Genomic DNA, 19,075 nt, shown 5'->3' on the forward strand with positions numbered 1-19,075 from the left:
GGGTCCTTCATTTCGTTGTTTTTGTCAGCGAAATAAAGTTTTCTACTGGGATGTATGCGGCCATTGGAACTGATTGAACGCTGGAACGCTTCTCGTTTCGACAGCCTGCACCTTTTTTAGCGAGATTCCTTGCCTCCACGTCATTTCTCCGTCTGACTGTCGACTTGTGTTTTTTCGTGACTCGTATGACGGCCATTCTGCAGAACGCCACGGTTGTTCGCGTTTAGTCTCTACATGTCCGTGCCTGTCCTAGCAGCACTGGAAGATTGACCGCCCCACTCTAAGAAGAAATAGGAAGTGGGGTCGGCCCCTACTACTCTTTTTCTAGACTTTACCTTGCTTTATAGTGATACCATCTCGTATCCTCCGGAGTCGGGCACCACTATACCAACCCATGACGACTGGACTATACCCTAGTCTGATACTCTCTCTCGTTCAGACGGATCCGGCTTCTCAAGATCTGTATTTCAGCACAGCACTACACCTTCAACGTCTATCGACTGTCAATCTAGGGGTTTTCTTGACGGGATGCAACCCATCTGGTCCCTTTAAACTGTGCACCCAAACGGCCTTAACGAGGCCACTCGCGTGGACATATTGATCGGACTTTAAACTTAGATTTGTGTTCAAGATTTTATGTCGAAATTACTTCTTTTTTTAAATATTATTAAATAGTCCGATCCTCTCTTCTTTCTCTTATTTAATTTTGGACTGTCCTTCTAAAATGCTCCAAATTATATAAATATTCGGCCGAGCAGTCAATTTATTTTTGGCGTGTAACCTTTTTATTTATTCTATTAACTTTTTTACTAATTGCTATTTTCAAAATTCTGCCCATTTTCAACACCCCCCCCCCCTCCATCCCGAGTCAGGCCACCGATCTTATCGGAGGTCGGACTCGGGATGGGCGTGTTCGAAACCCTAGTGGTATATGGGCACGTTAAACTAGTTATCACCATCATCAGCTCAACAACAACAACAACAACAACACAACAACAACAATAGTCCGGAGGGACAAATGCATTAAAAAACAACAACAAAAAAAACAAACAACTAAACCATCTATGGTTATTAATTAACAGCAGTGCTTACATAGGAGCGGAAAAAGTTGTAGCGGGTTTCCTCTCTAAGACTGCCAAAATTACCAAATGTTTGACATCCAATTTAGCCGATGCTCTAGTAATGTTGTTAAACAAAACATGAGCGGTGTAAATTTCACGGTTGCTATACCCGCGCCGCGCTACTAACCAGACTGATTTATTAGTCTTTTTTGTAATGATTTGACATTATTCCAGATGTTGAGACTTTAAAATTATAAATAACATGAATATTAATTTTTGTTTATGATGGCTAAAAATAATACTGCATTTTGATTGGTTAAGACCATGCATGTCGCAATATTAATCACGTGACTGCACTGGACAGGCGAAGAAACGAAGAAACGGTATGATTGCGGTTTGAAAAGGTGCCTGCATTGTCAGGGTTTAAGATCTGTTAATTTCGTTTCATTGAAATAATTCCTGATCATACATTGCTTCAAAAGTTTTATGCAATATTATTTGGTGTTAGTTTTATACTTTCAAAAGCAGCCCAAAACAAATCGCATATGGCGCCATTAAACGTTTTCGCAGTAAATCCCTTCCTCAAAATGAAAAGCACCGACTCAAAAATTTAGAATAAAGTTTCACTTTGTTTCTAAATATTATTAAGTTAAATCTGTATAGTTATTTAGTAAATAACAATACAGATTTAATTTAATAGGCAGACAGGTTGATTTTTTGCTGAATTAAAAAAAAATGCAGACCAAATCTGGATTGCATTTTCATTCATATTAGCATTACACTCATGTCACCATACTCTGTGTGGCACAAAAGTCTGTGCATGTTAATTATGTCGTGAAACAAGTGTTTGGGTATGTTTGTAAACAAACGAACATTTGAGGATTTGCTCCAGCACTTGGGATAGTTGGGCAGGTTCCCTCCCTGCCCTCCTTTCTCATGATGGGAGTGAAATCTTGAGGCAAACAAATGGTTTATGGGGTAGAGATTTTGCTCAGTTTCCTGTGGAAAAGAATGGTCTGTGGTGGCAGTGGGTTTCTTTTCTTATTCTCTGGACCAAATATCGTCCCACTAGAATGTCAAGTGAGACATAATACGATGATGTCATCGATTGGCGCATTACCAAATGAGTGAAATAAATTCAGATCAATTATGGGTAATATGGTGTACAAAAAGCATCTATTTTGTTAATGATCTGATAAATAATCAAGGTAATACAATCCTACTATACAAGATGCTTGTCACAAGTGGAACCACACACAAAACCCTGCATGGAACATCATCACTCTGGTATCTTTACCAGTGATGTACAACAGACAAATCTGTTCAAAATGTGTGTTATCATTGTATTGACATATTATTCAGCAGAAAAACAAGAAGAAAAAAAACATAAAGAGAAGGAAAAGAAAGCCTGTACTTACATGTGTGTAACTACATGAATTTATAATGCTTAAACATCTGTGTTTAACAAAAACAGGCATCGTAAATTTGGTATTAAAGGTTTAGAATACTAGACCATCCTGGATGAACTCTCCTCCTCTTGATGTGTTGGTGAATGTGAATAGACTCACCAGATGTTGTAGCCACCTTATTTGTATTAAAGAAAAAAAAGAGTAGGAGTAAATAAATAAATTTATAAAAAAAAAAAATTATGGGTAAATCGCTATCATTTTGTATTGATCATGCTTATGTCCCGAGTGAATTAAGTTTCATTGGCATTGGAATTTGTTGAATATCTCTTTAAAAATCAATGTTCTTAGGGGCCGTCCATAATTTTCAACATTTTCACGAGTGTACAAACCGTACACTTTTGACCACCCCCCCCCCCTAAAAGTACATCCCCAAATGAAAAATGTTGATAAACATTTTTCATTTTCAATAAAAGCACCTGCTGGCCCCTTAACCCCCCCCCCCCCCCGCGTACGGTTTGTACGCTCGTGAAAATGTTGGAAATTATGGACAGCTGCTTAGTGGTGGTGTTAAAGAAAACAAATGTTCACAAGTGTAGCTAGGATTTTATATTGGGGGCCAACCACACTGTAATAAGGTTATGGAGTGACAGGACATTATATCACATGGATTAGGAAAAAAGAGGAGTGATTGGTGAAGGGGTATGCAACCCCCCCCCCCCCCCCCTTCTGGCTATGCCAGTGCAAAAGTTTTGTGGTAGAACTCTGCCTTTAAAAATATACAGTAACATGATCCAAACCCTGTGATAAGATGTATTTATGCAAATCTGTTCAATTGTTTACTGTTTTACTAGCACATTAACTGGATTTCAAGCCAATTATTTTTTAGTTTTAGCTTACAGTGACTCAGTCTCTGTAGTACATTTGACTCATGTTTACAAACAAAGAGCTTGGCAATTTTGACATATATGATATAGATTTGGAGAGGAAATCTGCTACATTTTACCATTAGAGCAAGGGATTTTGTTTATGCACCATACAACAGACATGATAGTACCGGTAACCGTAAATAAAATGTGTTGAGTGCATCGTTAAATAAACCATTTCCTTCCTTCCTTCCTTCCTTCCCACAGCAATTGTTTTAAAAATTGCCCTGGGTAAAATGACCCACCGACAGCAATTTTAGTCCTGTCTACAGCCAATTTTTTTTTTTAAAGTTACTTTTACAGCAAATAAACATGACTGCAATGTTATTTTGATATGTGCAGACAAATGTCAAATGTACAAATTTTATATACTGTCTGATAATATACACAAAGGTGTATACATTTTGTATACTGTCAGATAATATACACATAGGTGTATATATTTTATATACTGTCAGATAATATACACATAGGTGTATACATTTTATATACTGTCAGATAATATACACAAAGGTGTATACATTTTGTATACTGTCAGATAATATACACAAAGGTGTATACATTTTGTATACTGTCAGATAATATACACAAAGGTGTATACATTTTGTATAGTCAGATAATATACACAAAGGTGTATACATTTTGTATACTGTCAGATAATATACACAAAGGTGTATACATTTTGTATACTGTCAGATAATATACACAAAGGTGTATACATTTTGTCATCATTTAGGAGCTTTACTGATGGCACTTTTATGCCGTCAATGATGCTGTAGACTTACGGCAATTTATATCAGTGACGGCAGCGTCCGTGTCGTCGTTAAGTTTAAGCCCTGGGCCTGTTTAATAAGCCTGGTTATAAGTGTGGCAACAGAAAGTTGTCCTATTCACTGTGTGGTTACAGCCGTAACCGTAACAAAGTTATGACAACTGTGGTTTTGTGGCAATGATACCAAAATTGCTCAGTGTCTCAACTGGGATAGCGCAAGCCAGACTATATTTAGCTGTGACAGGTAACCCCAGGGTTTCCCTGTACATCCGATACAAACTTCTGCTTTGTATTCATCATCGATTAAGCACTGGTCTAGCCAGATTTTTTTTTATTGGGGTGGGGACTATTAGTGTTTAGCCAGAGGGAGGGCCATGGCCTCTCCCACACGCTTCTTCCCCCTCTCCACTGTATATATTTTTTTGTCACTCCATAACAAGACTCCCCAATGTTTTTGCATACCCCATAATACAAAATCCTGGCTGTGCCAGTTGTGGCGGCAGTAAATTCTGTTATGATGGTAAGACAGGCCAGTATATATAATGTGGAAAGAAAAAAAGATGTGATCAAGAGGCCGTGTCCCCCTCACTAATTTTGCTAGTGTCTGGTATGCCTTTCCCGTCAAAACCAGTACTCCATGACTGGTATATATTAAACTGGGCCCTGGTGTAATACCGTTGGTCTAGATATTCTGCATGAACACAAATCGGTACCAGTCGACCAGTTAATTTTTTTTTATAATGTAACAATAAATAAACATCAATTGTACCCTCGCTTGAGGTGCTTGCGTCACAGGATTGAACCAACTCGGTGGATCCATTCAACATTGGATTTTTCTCATTCTAACTAGTGCACCACAACTGGTCAAAAGCGGTGGTATGTGTTATCCTGTCTATGAAAAACTGCATATAAAAGATCCCTTATTGCTAATGGGACAACGGTAGCAGGTTTTCTCTAATGACTATGAGGCAGAATGACCAAATGTTTGACATGCAATAGCTGATGATTAATTAATCAATGTGCTTTAGTGGTGTCGTTAAACAAAATTTTTAACTTGTACATTTGTATTTCTAGCAGAATATTTTGTGGAGTGATCATACTGGACTCAGTCTCTATAGTACATTTGACCCTTCAAATTGTTTTGTTTAAAGGTAGGGTCAACTCGAACAAGAGCCTTATGTGTTGGAAAGATGCATACCCAGACCACCAACACATACTGACACTTTAACAAATGAAAAACGTTCATAAAAAACCATGATTATTCCTGCTAACTGGGGCAGCCATTTTGTTTTGTTTTTGTGACGTCCGGTGGGATAGCTTGGGACAAAGTGACGTCAGCTCCTGACCATCTCCTGTATGTACAGTGTAAACAAAAGCAGTAATTTTCGACAAGGTGTTCTCTTTGATCAGCCTGACTTGTAAAACAGCATAAATGACGTAATAATATAATAAACTATTTAACTAAATATATGTCAAGTTGCATTAACGGAACAAAATGGGGTTATAGTATTTTTCTCTGTTTAATAATCCAAAGGAAAAATGTACACTATTAGGCCTATTGATATGCTACGTTGGAGCAAAAACGACAACCCACGATACCCAAGTGATAATTTTCTTTTCTTTGGGACTATGTAATTGGTCAGTTCTGTGGTTTTAGATGGAAACGTCTACTTAATCAATAGTTTTACAGAACTATTTACAGTAATAAACCATGTCCATTACAATTTTAGGGGTGACAGGTAATATTGCACAATACCGGTATATATTTTTGTGTCTAGACAGCGTCAATTAATTGGCTCGTCCGGTTACCAATCAAATACACACCTGCCAATCAGGAATCACAGGTAGAAGCAACTAACAGCATAGACCAATTAACTAAGAAAACACTCCATGTATCATTTCAGTACGTAGGTTAATGCATGGGCAAAACATTGTTAATTGTTTCGACTTGTTGTGTAGCCACTTTGACAATGGTATTTTATTTTGTATTGAAAAATAATATATATAGTGCTGGATATACTTATTGCTGACTTACTGGGATGTGTATTATTACAGAACATTGCAATGTATGACTATTTATCATCCCACAAAAACCATGTAGATTGTGTTTCTCTAGTTCTAAGGCTCATTCCTGACGTGACGCGTTAAGTATTACGTAACCACCAGCTTGCCAGAGGGTGTATTCACTGAGATGGTACAAAATGGCTGCGCCCGTTATATATAATAGCCATCACATTTACCCGTTTTATTATGATTATACGTGTTGATATTAAGCAATAATGTGCATTATATATCGTTGAATATGCATACCAGGCCAAATGCCTTAATTGTCTTCTCCTTTAAGGACACCACTAGACAGGGAACATATTGTTTTTATAATCTGATAAGCAACAGTTGGTGATCAGTTTAAAATTGAGTAGCAACTACTATTTATGTTTTCTAATTGTATAGCAATCTGAAATTTGTGTAGCAAATCGCGACTCTATATTGAACAAAATTTTCTCTGCTAGAGCACATTGATTTATTAATCATTGGCTATCAGTCCAGTGAGCTGATTTGATCCTATGGCACAAGCACCTCAGGCCAGTGCTCTACTGACAGCTAGATCCCAGCCCCAGTGATTGAAACATTGCCATTTTCACTGGTTTTTGCCGGCATTCATCACCACAGGTCAAAGTATTTTATCACTTCATGTCTCCTCTGTAATTTTAAAATATAATTATATTGTACTATTATTTTTAATATCATATATTGATCTTTTTAGTTTTCTTTATTTATTTCATTTACTAGCATTTAAAAAAATGCTATAATCTATAATTATGTTTGGTCCGTCTGGTTTTGATTTAGGCCAGCAGAATTTGAAGCTTGTCGGACAAAATGTGGGGCAGGAATTGCAGCCAATTTCGACGCCTGAACACCCCCCCCCCCCCCCCATGTGTCTGATGTTATACAACTGTAAAGGGTGGGATGTAGCCCAGTGGTAAAGCGCTCGCTTGATGCGCAGTCTGTTTGGGATCGATCCCTGGCAGTGGGCCCATTGGGCTATTTTTTTTGCTGTGGCCAGTGCACGACGACTGGTATATCAAAGGCTGTGGTATGTGCTGTCCTGTCTGTCGGATGGTGCATATAAAAGATCCCTTGCTACGAATGGAAAACTAGCGAGTTTCCGCTCTAAGCCTATAAGCCTATTACCAAATTTTAACATCCAATGGCCGATGATAATCAATGTGCTCTAGTGGTGTTTTTTATTTGAGCTGGTAGAATTTGAAGTTTGCTGAGCCAAATGTCTGGCCGTAATTTCAGCCAGTTTCGACTCCTGCTCATCCCAGCCCCATATGTCTGATGCTATACAAGTGTAAATGAAAATGTACACAGTGCATCATTAAATAAACTATTTTTTCCTTTCTTTCAGGTTTATCATTTTGAGTTTGCCACCAGCTGGATGTGATGAGCAAGCGGACTAGCAGACGGACCTGCCTCCCTAGGGACACATTTGTGGGCCCTTCAGGGATTCTGATGAAGGTAAGGGGTAGTCCAGCAGTGTTCGTTTTATAGACCGAAACCAGCACCAAAACCAGACAAGAATTCCATGGAATTAAATGTCTCACCTACCATAAATGTTTTCTGTGCACTGTAATGAACATCTATTATTATCCACATGGTTCAACATAACCGAGTTAATAATGGTTCAACATAACCAAGTTAATAATAATCATATGAAGAAGCACTGTGATGAACATCTATTATTATCCACATGGTTCAACATAACCGAGTTAATAATAATCATACGAAGAAGCACTGTGATGAACATCTATTATTATCCATATGGTTCAACATAACCAAGTTAATAATAATCATACGAAGAAGCACTGTGATGAACATCTATTATTATCCACATGGTTCAACATAACCGAGTTAATAATAATCATACGAAGAAGCACACGTGTAATAACACTTGTTATTACCCACATGGTTCAACGTAACCGAGTTAATAATAATTATACGAAGAAGCACACGTGTAATAACAAGTGTTATTATCCATATGGTTCAGCATAACCGAGTTAATAATAATCATACGAAGAAGCACACGTGTAATAACAAGTGTAATGATGTAATTTTGGGAAGCGACATCATAACATGACGTTAATTCTCCAGTCCTAGCTCAGACTGCATTTGAAATATGACGTCATTTCGTTGTCTCCTTCTAGTTGTGGCTGAACATTTTGAGTTGGGTCTTGTTATTCATAAAGAAAACAACAATAATAATATAAATGATAAAGAAATTATTACACTTGCATGTGAGTCGTACTGATTTTACAAAACTCGTGTCAGGATTCATGTATTATTACCCTCGCTCTCGCTCTGGCAATACAAAATCCTGACACTCGTTTCGTAAAATCGGTACGACACACAAGCTCGTATAATCTCTATCTATAAACCAAGTTTCATTGAGTTAGGATTTATAGTTTGTTAGAAACTGATCTAAATGTGAAACTTTAAAGCAAAAGTTGATTCTGCTGTCACTGCAGCTGAAAACGTAATACCTTTATCTGATCTTTGTGCTTCGTAAAGGCGAGACAGTCAAAGATACCTACACCCCAATATTCCACTGAAAAACTATCAGGCAAATGAACAGTTAAAAAAAAGTAAAATGCAGGGCTAGAACTCAAGAATTTGTCTCCCACGGCAATTTAAAAACAAAATTGCTGTTAGAGAAATGGACCACTGACATCAATTTAAAGCCTGTCCATGGCAATTGAAAAAAGAAGACTTTTGCAGCAAAATAATAATACGGAAAGGTTATTCTGCTAATGTAGACATATTTTAAATGTACTAATGTTATATACTGGCAACTAATGTACATCAGATGTAAACATTTTGCCATTATTGGGGAGCTTTACCGTCGGCTCTTTTGTGCCATTGGTGATGCTCCTAGCCTATGGCAATCTCGATTGTATGCAGTCAAAACGGCCCCATGATGAAACGGCCCTGAACATGTAAGTCAAAACGGCCAAATAAAAAAGTTAAAACGGCCAAAGAAAATGGTCAAAATGGCCAAAGAAAAAGTCAAAATGGCCAAAAGAAATGGCCAGAACGCCCAATAGGTACTATCACGTTAAATTAATTGCCATTAGTAATAATTAGTAATCAATATAGCCTATATAAACATATATATAAAAACAACCAAAACAACGGAATCACTGGTAACAATTTATTAGCCTACACAACGCAATATACTATTGTAATTAAGAAAACCAATTAACATTTTATTTAACAATACTGAATTTAAGCACAGAAAGGGGTGGAGGGTTAGTGGACCATCTAGGTTTTCCAGGTGAGTGCGTATCGTGTGAACGAGTTCCTAGTGGCGCCGCTCACCCGGGGGCCACAATGGGCCTGTCCCCCAATTTACTAATATAATTAAGACCACCAATTGACCTTGTATTTGAAAAGAATTATAACAATTGAACGTTATTATTTTTGACGTTCATGCGATAATAAACACCAAAAGCGTTTTAGCCTACACATTTATGTATGAACGGCAGTGTGTAAAACTGTTTTGGTGTTTATCATCGCATGAACGTCAGAAATATAACATTCAGTTCTTAAATAATAATGAAAATAATATACACACACAACGGCTCATTATAAGTTCATTATAAGATCAATGGGCTTTGAGGTAGGGTTGGGGTTTGCTGGGTGCAATCTCTTGTAAATGGCTCGGGAGATGTGTTTGGAATGGTTATAATAATAACTATTCATGTTTCTCCAAAACTTAGCTGTACTTAAAATTTACATATTAACACAGATGTACTAGTACACTAACCACATATGTAGATTTTAAACTCTTTGTTTATTCAAACATAAATAAGACGCAGATAATATCCGTGTAGTGAGACCGTACTATAAAACTCTTTGCACAGTTATCTTTCTTGACACTTGTGTAGATGAAATACATTTTTAAAGTATTATAACTAAGGCTGTCTTGATTTTTTTTAAGGGCCGTTATGACTTTTTCACTTTGGCCGTTTTGACTTTTGTTAAGGGCCGTTTTGACTTTTTCACTTTGGCCGTTTTGACTTTTTTAGGGCCGTTTTGACCAATTATTGTTAAGGCCGTTTAGTACTGGGGCCGTTATGACTACGATCCATCTCAACGATGACAATTGCCGTCAATGCCGTCGTTAAGTCCGAGATCTGAAATGTGTCATTTTTATATCCCATGTAATGTTTTAAAATGCTACGGTCATTCCCACTTTAAAATGACATAACACCAGGAGTACAAAAATGAAAAATATTTCACTAGCCTGTCTGACCAGAACCAACTAAAATTTGCCAGCCTATAGAACAATATATTAATGTTTAATGATATTATAATATGCACTGTCTTCACATCAAATGATATATATATTTTGAAATATTCTAATAAAGACAGTTTTTCAGTTCTTTCATATAGACTTACAAAATTCAAAATTTATAAAATAAAAACAATACTGTCAATCAAGAAAAGACGGTTCACCCAGACCTTGTCTTTTAAGGTGCGCGAGTGCAATCCTCTTTTAAAGACATGTTTTGCTCACTAACATTAATGTCCTATTTAAACTTTTATTTTGAAGTTTTCAATTTATGCAAAAAAAAAAAAAAGTTGAATGTTTACTTTTAAAAAGTTCTACCAGTCATTTTTTAAAAATACGATCCCCCAAAAGCATATCTAAAATGCTATGTCAGAAATCAAAGTCAGAAGACCGTTCCCATACAGATGGTGGCTATACGTTCCCATACAGATGGTGGCTATACGTTCCCATACAGATGGTGGCTATACGTTCCCATACAGATGGTGGCTATACGTTCCCATACAGATGGTGGCTATACGTTCCCATACAGATGGTGGCTATACGTTCCCATACAGATGGTGGCTATATGGTGCTTGAAGTCATAGGGTATCAGCTCCGAATCAATGAAATAGCAAGCGATTCGAAGCATGTGTTTTAAAGGCAACAATCAAACGACCGAGAGAAAGCATGTCCCCCTGCTCAAAGTTATAATATAATTTCATTTATACATTTACTGACAAATGGACTGATCACAATAATAAGTAATTGTAGAGAGTTGAACTGATGGCTTCAGTGTTAAATTCAGAATATGGTCATGGCACCTTATATGTGATGACTTTCACTGTGTCAACGAATGTTTTCACATTTAAATTTGTTAGATCCACCAACAAAATCAGTAGTAACCTGCTTAAATGACACCCGCTTTATAACAGTATTCGCAATACATGTGATTTGTATTTTTATCTTATCTTAGAAATTCAAAATCTAATAATTAAGGTCGACGACAGTCTCTTTTTGCACCCTTGTTTTGGCTTCGTACACAATAAATAGAGCACATATCTTACCGTAATTTCACTTGAAATCCATATTTCGTAAAAGGCACAATTTTTTTAGTCACAAGATTTTCATCAAACACATTCAGTTGCATTAGTACCGTATATCTTCGCCTGTAAGTTTATCTCGGCTATAAGTCGAGTCCCTAATTTCAAGCCCTGAAAACGTATTTTTTTATTGACCCGTTTATAAGTCGACCCATGAAAAACAACTTATAAATATTGAAATATTTCTTATTTTCTGCACATGAGAACAATAATGTACAATATTTGAACAAAAGAAAATTATTTTACAAACTTTGGTTTTCACGTTTTGTACATCGCAATATAATCAGACTATTCCAATCAAACTATCATTATTACTTAGCATCAAAATGAAATATTCCCTTAGTAGAGAGTGAAAGCTGTTTGACTGTTACTGTATGGTACTGTACAGATGGTTTTGTGCACAGACAACAACTTTATTTATAAACACTGACAACAGATCACTACGATAAAACTGAAAGTATCACGTTTTGCCGCCATATTAATACATGTAAGGAGGATAACTCTGGAAAGTACACTGGTATTTGTAACCAAATGATGTGTGTCCCTATTGCTCTAGATAGTGAACTGCAGAGATCAGTCTATTTTAAGGGAAATCTCAGTAATATTCATGAAGTTAATCACCGCCAAAACATTGTTTGAACAACCATTAATGCCAGTGACCAGATTTCAAAATAAACTCAGGCAACAGGTAGTTAGTATTGTTTACATTTTTAATATTAGTTATGACTGTTAATTTAACTAAGTGGACTGTTGTCTTGGCATGTGAGTGAGATCGTACGCCTTTTCGCATAACGAAAACCGTTCTAATGCCCCAAAAAAAAGGTTATAAAAAAAATAAATGTCAAATTAACATATTTGAGTATAAATACATGGCATACTTCAACAATAAAACTTGTAAAATAATCCCCAAAACAGTAATATTTTTGGGTGAAATTTTTTTACCCTCTTATAAGTCGACCCCCCAAGTTATAAAATAATTTTTGGGTGAAAAAAATTCGACTTATAGGCGAAGATATACGGTAATGTTGAAACAAAAAATTTCAATACAGGGCTTGAACTTAAGAATTTATCACCCACAGCAATTAAAATAACAAACCGCCGTGGGTGAAAGGGCCCACCAACGGCAATTTTGAATATGCCTCGGCCCTCACAAAAAACTTTTTGTCCCTCGGGTTGGAATAGCCTTACTTATACCTCACAACGGTGATAGATTTTATTATTGTGTTCTTTTTAGTTCCATCTTCATCGAATGAATCGATCACATTGATATTGCCAGCTGATAAAAAATAGTTTTGTTTTTATAAAGGTGGTGTATATATTTGACACCCAAAATAAATGATTTTAATAATGAACACTACCACTTCCGTTGTTTTTATAAGTGGTGATGTCCAACCCACCCACCCCTCCCCTCCTCAGAATTAGATGTTTCTATATTTTATTAAGAATTGCTGAATAAACAAATGACAGTAAGTAAAAATCATCAGTTTTGACCAATTAAATCTCCAACTGAAGATAAAATATCAAACATGAGTTAGTGGACAGAATGACTGTTTGATAACGTGACAAATTTGGCACCAAATAAGTTGTTTTTCAGTCGGAGATTGACGAAATGATAAAAATAAGAACTTTTCAGTGCTAAACTAAAATATAACTTTTATTGTGTGTATCAATTATACAAATGGATATTGGTATAGTATACAACAAAAGCTGTTAAAAATATTGTTAAATTATGTTACGGTCACTGTTGTAAGCTACTGAAGTTTTTTGTCAGTTGCTTTCGTACACAACACAGCTTGTTTCCTTTGATGTCCAGTGTGCAGAAACAAATGGGGCTGCCAAACGTGAAAAGGGGTGGCATAACACGAAAGTGAGGAGGCAAAATGAGAACGCATATTATACAACACAGGGTACGTGCTTGACTAGTTCCATCAAGTGGTACTAACTAAACACCCATTAACTCCAACCAGGATCCGAATGCTCATGTTAAATACTGGCAGATAATGTTCATACATGTTTATACAGTGAGGAGCTTTACCGACGGCAGTAATTTTTATCTGGTGGAACAAAAGTGCCATCGGTGACGCCCCTAACCGACGGCAGTTTATGTGTCATCAACGGCAATTGCTGTCATTGCCACCGTTAAGTTCGAGCTCTGCAATAGCAATTTTGCATTGGATTTTTTCCAGCATTCTTAAAACGGAAACATGTACCCAATTTATAGATATTATAAGGAGGTGTAAAGTGACGTCATTGGAAAACTGACGTCATTCAAATTCAAAATTAGCTATATTTATTACAATGCTTCGCCACATTAAAATAAAACTGGTCGACTAACCTTGACCCCAGTCAAATTTCTATAACACACAGACAACACTGTTTACAGGTCGGTATTTTTTTATTTTTCATAATTCTGGACAAAATATTAATTTTAAGTTTTAAAAGATGAAAGAAATAAAAAGTACTTTTGTCAAATATATCATATACAAAATTTACCGTTGAATATGTTTTATTTATTGTTAACGAAGCCAAAACAAGGGTGCGAAAAGTGACTGTCGTTGACCTTAGGCTTCCCGAAATGAATGCTTTGGTTGAACTCTTTTTTTTTTCTTTTCTTTTTTTTTCTTTTTTTTGCGTCTGATTCACCGCCAGAATAATCGTCTGAAACGCGTTTACAGAATTACAGGTGTAACAGAACTAATATAGAAATATGCGGTTATAGTCACAGGTTTCTTTTTTCCAGTCGACGTAACCGCTTAAAAATCTGTCTCCAAAGTGTCAATTTTAATTACCGGAACATTTTTTCTATTTTCATTTTTAGGTTTCATAAACCATTTTTTAATTGAGTTCTGACGGCTACGTTTATTGAAACTAGGACATATTTTATTTATTTATTTTTGTTGACTGTATGCTATCGTAACCAACAATACAGTAAAAGAAAAAGAGAATCTCGAGCGCTTTTTATTCCTGCCATATAACCTTTAGCTCAACGTTAGGTGCAAACAAACTGGCTACGAAGAGATTGGTATATAAGGCTTTGTGAGAGCTCTGAATATCCCAATGTGTCACGAGGATTTCTGATTGTGGTTAATAAAGCATTCTGAACACCGCAATCGTCAAGTCGACCAAAGAGCTCCGAGTGTGATATCGGAATACTTCGGCTATCTGAAACGCAGAAATTTTAATTTACAGTTTCGATAGTCAATAACTGTGTCATCTGACTGATGCAGTAAACTAAAATGTGTTACAATGACAGCATGATGCTGACAAAATAAAAACACTCGCCAAAAGGCAAGTGTTTTGCAAATTTAAATCGCCATAACCAGCGCTCAATTTTTACGGTCGTCCGGTCGTCTGTGACGACCTAATATTCAGTCGGGCAACTTAATTCTATGATACTAGTTGCCCGTCGCAGGGCACAATATTTCATGCGAACCGCTGTTCTGTTCGCGTGTCGGTTACGCAAAATTAAATTTACGTGAACCGCAAATCGGTTACGTCATGATCTGTAAACGTTCAGAAATTAAAACTTGAAATCTTCACGATTACAGGAAGTTTATTCATGCAGACATACTACTGGTATTCCGACAAATGTTTTAGACTGATTTTTAGATACTTGATGCGCAGCAAACCGGTAAACAACGTTATATTGCAACAGTTGTAACTTGCGACCAGTCTACAGTTTTAAAACATTTTTAAAGTAATGTGCTCGGACCGCTTGTAGACATACTATTGGATTGGCTATAATTTTACATATGTTAAAAACAGTTTTAGCGTAAACAGGAATCTAAAAGTGTCACAAAAATTGAACAATACTAACATCGCATAATGAGCTTTAAAAAACCCACATTTGGAATGTCACTGTAGTATATAAGTACCATCGATGAAGTGAAAGTAGCATAGCCACCGCAAATCGCAAAAAGGAATCCCTACAAATGAGTATTTATTTATTTCAAAGGCGTAGCGCTCATTACGCACAGTATGTAATGCAAAAACAAAGTCCGGGAATAAGTCGAGGCTGTCTGTAATTGTTCTATAAAATATCCTCTTAAAATTGATTCGAAAAAAGATTTTTAAAAATGTATCTACAGGCGTCCTGAGTTTTAAAATTTTCACAGAGGGAGGCCCCCCGAATCCCCCCGCTCGGGCACGCCTTTGGCGTGCGTAATTCTAAGAAAATTTCTGGCTACGCCCCTGTATTTTGTTTCAGTACTGGGGCTAATATTCAGTTCTTTTATAATATTGTTAACTTTAGCAAGCATTAAAGACATTTTCTTTTCTTTTTTTTTAAATGTTTTCTTTTGTATTTGTTTTAACGTTTCAGCTAAAAAATATGTATTTAAAATATAATTTCAACGTAATTTTGAGGTAACCGATCAAATAACCCATGGGTTACGCAAATATAATTCACGTAACCGAACAATTGGTTACCTAGGTAAAAACCATGTGAACCGACTTCCGGTTACCTCAGATTTCGAAATATTGTTCCCTGCCGTCGGACGACTGACTTTTGTTTAAACACCAAAAGGAGTTGTGTCGCATAATAATGTACAGTTTCCTTGCCCACAATCGCTTTTAAACTCGTTATCTAAAGTAGAGGGGATGATTTTCCGCGATCACGAAAAACACGGACAGAATCGCGGAATTTAGTAACTAAAACGGAATTAGCGATTTAAAAAAAAAAATAACCTTCAAAAGTTGTATTTCTGGTTCAAGCACCATTATAAATCTTTTTGGTAGTTTTAAGATTCAATATTAATAATATACGCATATAGTGTTTTTGTATGCCAACTTTCGTATGCCTAAACACTACCAGAACCATTCATTCTCGGAAGTTACGCTGTAAGCTTGTAACAAAGCATGTTGACTGTTTACCCGTGTCACTTTACACAGTAAAATTTAATTTGAAATATAAAAATAAACATGAACTAATACAATTTTAGAATGTTGATTATATAACAAGATTTCTAGGTATGTTCAATTTCAATATTTTTTAATAATACTTATTACGATTCGTAAGCATAACCGATTTACACAACGCTTTCGTTGGAAAACATAATTTCGTAAACCTTTGGGCATATTCGTTAATCTGTCTGTACGGAAGCAATTCACATTTATAGTCGCTCCCACAGGGAACACCTTTTTTCATGCTATGGAATTTACTACACATTATTTATTCTGAACCGATTGTTTTCTAAATTGCACACAAAAATAGCATTTTACTTTTCTTCTTACTGGTTTATTCTAGTAGCACATGTAGCACGTGCTACGTCCCCGTGTTTCAGGGGGTCCCGCGGTGAGTAATTGTGTACATTTATTTCCCCCAGGTAATTTTTCCCCTCTCCCCGAAGGGGTTGAAAAATATATATCTTGGGAATTGGGCCCCGCTGTTATTTGTGCTATTGGCCCCACGGATCCGTAAACTGGTTCTGAATACATAATTCTAAACATTTTTTTGTTGTTGTTTTTTTTTTTTTTTTTTTTTTTTTTTTTAAAGGCCTTCATTTAAAGGTTATAAAACAATGTCGAAACTGTAAACGATCGACAGAACAGTGCTTAGTATCGGTTCACTACCGCTGGCCTATATCCAGCTTGACCCGACCACGTTTGAATATGTAATTTGTGCACACGGCACGCTAGTTAGGTTACAGAGAAACATACATGTGTAATCGAGTGGGTACTAGTAATTCTTACTTGTGCACTTTTTTTTTTTTTGGTTCACGTTTTGTAATCATACTGGACCAAATAAAATGTTATCATGTATTTATTTATTTATATATTTTTGGCAACTAATGTAAGATTACAAACAATGCATTACCAAGTTCTTGTTAATATTTTCATGAAAATAACGGGGTTTGTCAAATGTGTGTTTTGTTTATGAATCTTAACCATAATCCATTAAATGAAATGAAAATGAAAGCCACACAATCAACAATTATGTATTGTTTGAATTTAAGGGAGAATGGATCTCTTTATTATTATTAAATACAAACAATAATTAACAGTAATTAAGTTTGTAACTTTGTTTTAACTGCGTCTTATGTACGGACGAAGGTCGAAACTTTGTCTAAAACCAAGTGGTGCGGTTTATACACCAATGCGTGTAATAGGCCCAAAAATATGGTATATCACTTTTTTAGTCTTTATTAGTGGCAAGTAAACATTACTTAACTTCTTCTTTTTTTAAGTTTATGTCAACAAAAATGTTTACAGGTATTTAAAAAATAGCAATAGCCAACAAGCTCAGAGCTGGAACAATAAAACACAAATGGATATAGTTTATAATAATAAAACATGACACTAATTAACACACAAAAAGGAAAAAAAAACGCACACGGAATTTGCAAAAATCTGAAACGGAATGTGGCAAAATCTGAAACGGAAAATCATCCTCTCTACTAAAGCATCAGTCGAAATCACGTGGGTTTGTTTGCCACTCGGAACTCCTCAGCCGATTCTGTGAGACATCAGGAAAAATCTTAATCAGCTGAAGTATTCCGAATAGTAAACATTCCAGTGCATTCGATTGGAACATAGAGTGCATTCGATTAGAAAATAGCTGATGTGTCGCCAAATCACAACAATCTTAAGCAATTAGGCCCTATGTGTAGTGTACATGTGTATAACTACAAACATTTAAAAACATTATTAAAAAGTAATGTATTTTATTGTCAGACAGTACATATTACATTTTACATTGACAACATATTAATTCCAAACCTGTTGGTTACTGTTTTATTGGAATATAAATATAACTCTAGTTTCAAAACACGGATGAAATCAGGGCAACCAAATTTTTGGAGGGGCAACCTCAATGTGAACCCATACTTGCCCTCTGGGCAAGCGACCAAAATACTTAAAATTGAGCACTGATAACAGAATTTCACTCGCATATATAGTGTTTGACTCGCAGTATTGCACCCTGTTTACAGAGGTTATTTTGTGTACTGATATTTTAAAAAGGGACCATAAAAATGTCCAGTTTTGAGGGAATTCTGGTTTACAGAGGGTGTGGTTTTGAGAAGTTTTACTTACAAAGATATTTCTTTTCTTTTTATCTTCAGAAAACTGATGTTAGCACTTCTGAACCTTGCAGACTTTCTTCTTCTTCTTCTTCTCCAACCAACTCCTCATACCAGAACGTTTCTGAGTTTTCCCACCGTGAAAGGACGCAGACTTTCCAGTTTGTCAGCAATGGAACTTTTCAGAACTGTGACTCGTCTCAGTGTCGGGGTAGTGCCGTGTTTGAAATAAAACGTGACGTAGAGAATGTCACCTACCAACACGTCAGTGCAGTGGATGTGGAGCTGTGGCAGATTTATCAGAGTACAAAACCTCACAGATGTGAGGCAAAATCACACGACACAGATCACTTTGACGTAGGTCAATGTGATACAGCACAATTTGACATAGGTCAATATGATACAGCACAATTTGATGTAGGTCAATGTGATACAGCACAGTTTGACGCATATCAAT

General features: G+C 36.1%; 1 long non-coding RNA gene across 1 annotated transcript; it reads left to right on the forward strand.

The window, feature by feature from the left end:
* Nucleotides 1-1,419: 1,419 nt before the first annotated feature.
* On the forward strand, nt 1,420-18,762 carry LOC121388149. Its single transcript, XR_005959941.1, has 3 exons — nt 1,420-1,465; nt 7,578-7,687; nt 18,661-18,762. It is a non-coding gene; the product is annotated as an uncharacterized LOC121388149 (long non-coding RNA).
* The last annotated feature ends 313 nt before the right edge of the window (nt 18,763-19,075 follow it).

This window comes from Gigantopelta aegis, chromosome 14 (genome assembly GCF_016097555.1).
Source record: "Gigantopelta aegis isolate Gae_Host chromosome 14, Gae_host_genome, whole genome shotgun sequence".
In the NCBI taxonomy this organism is placed as follows: domain Eukaryota; kingdom Metazoa; phylum Mollusca; class Gastropoda; order Neomphalida; family Peltospiridae; genus Gigantopelta; species Gigantopelta aegis.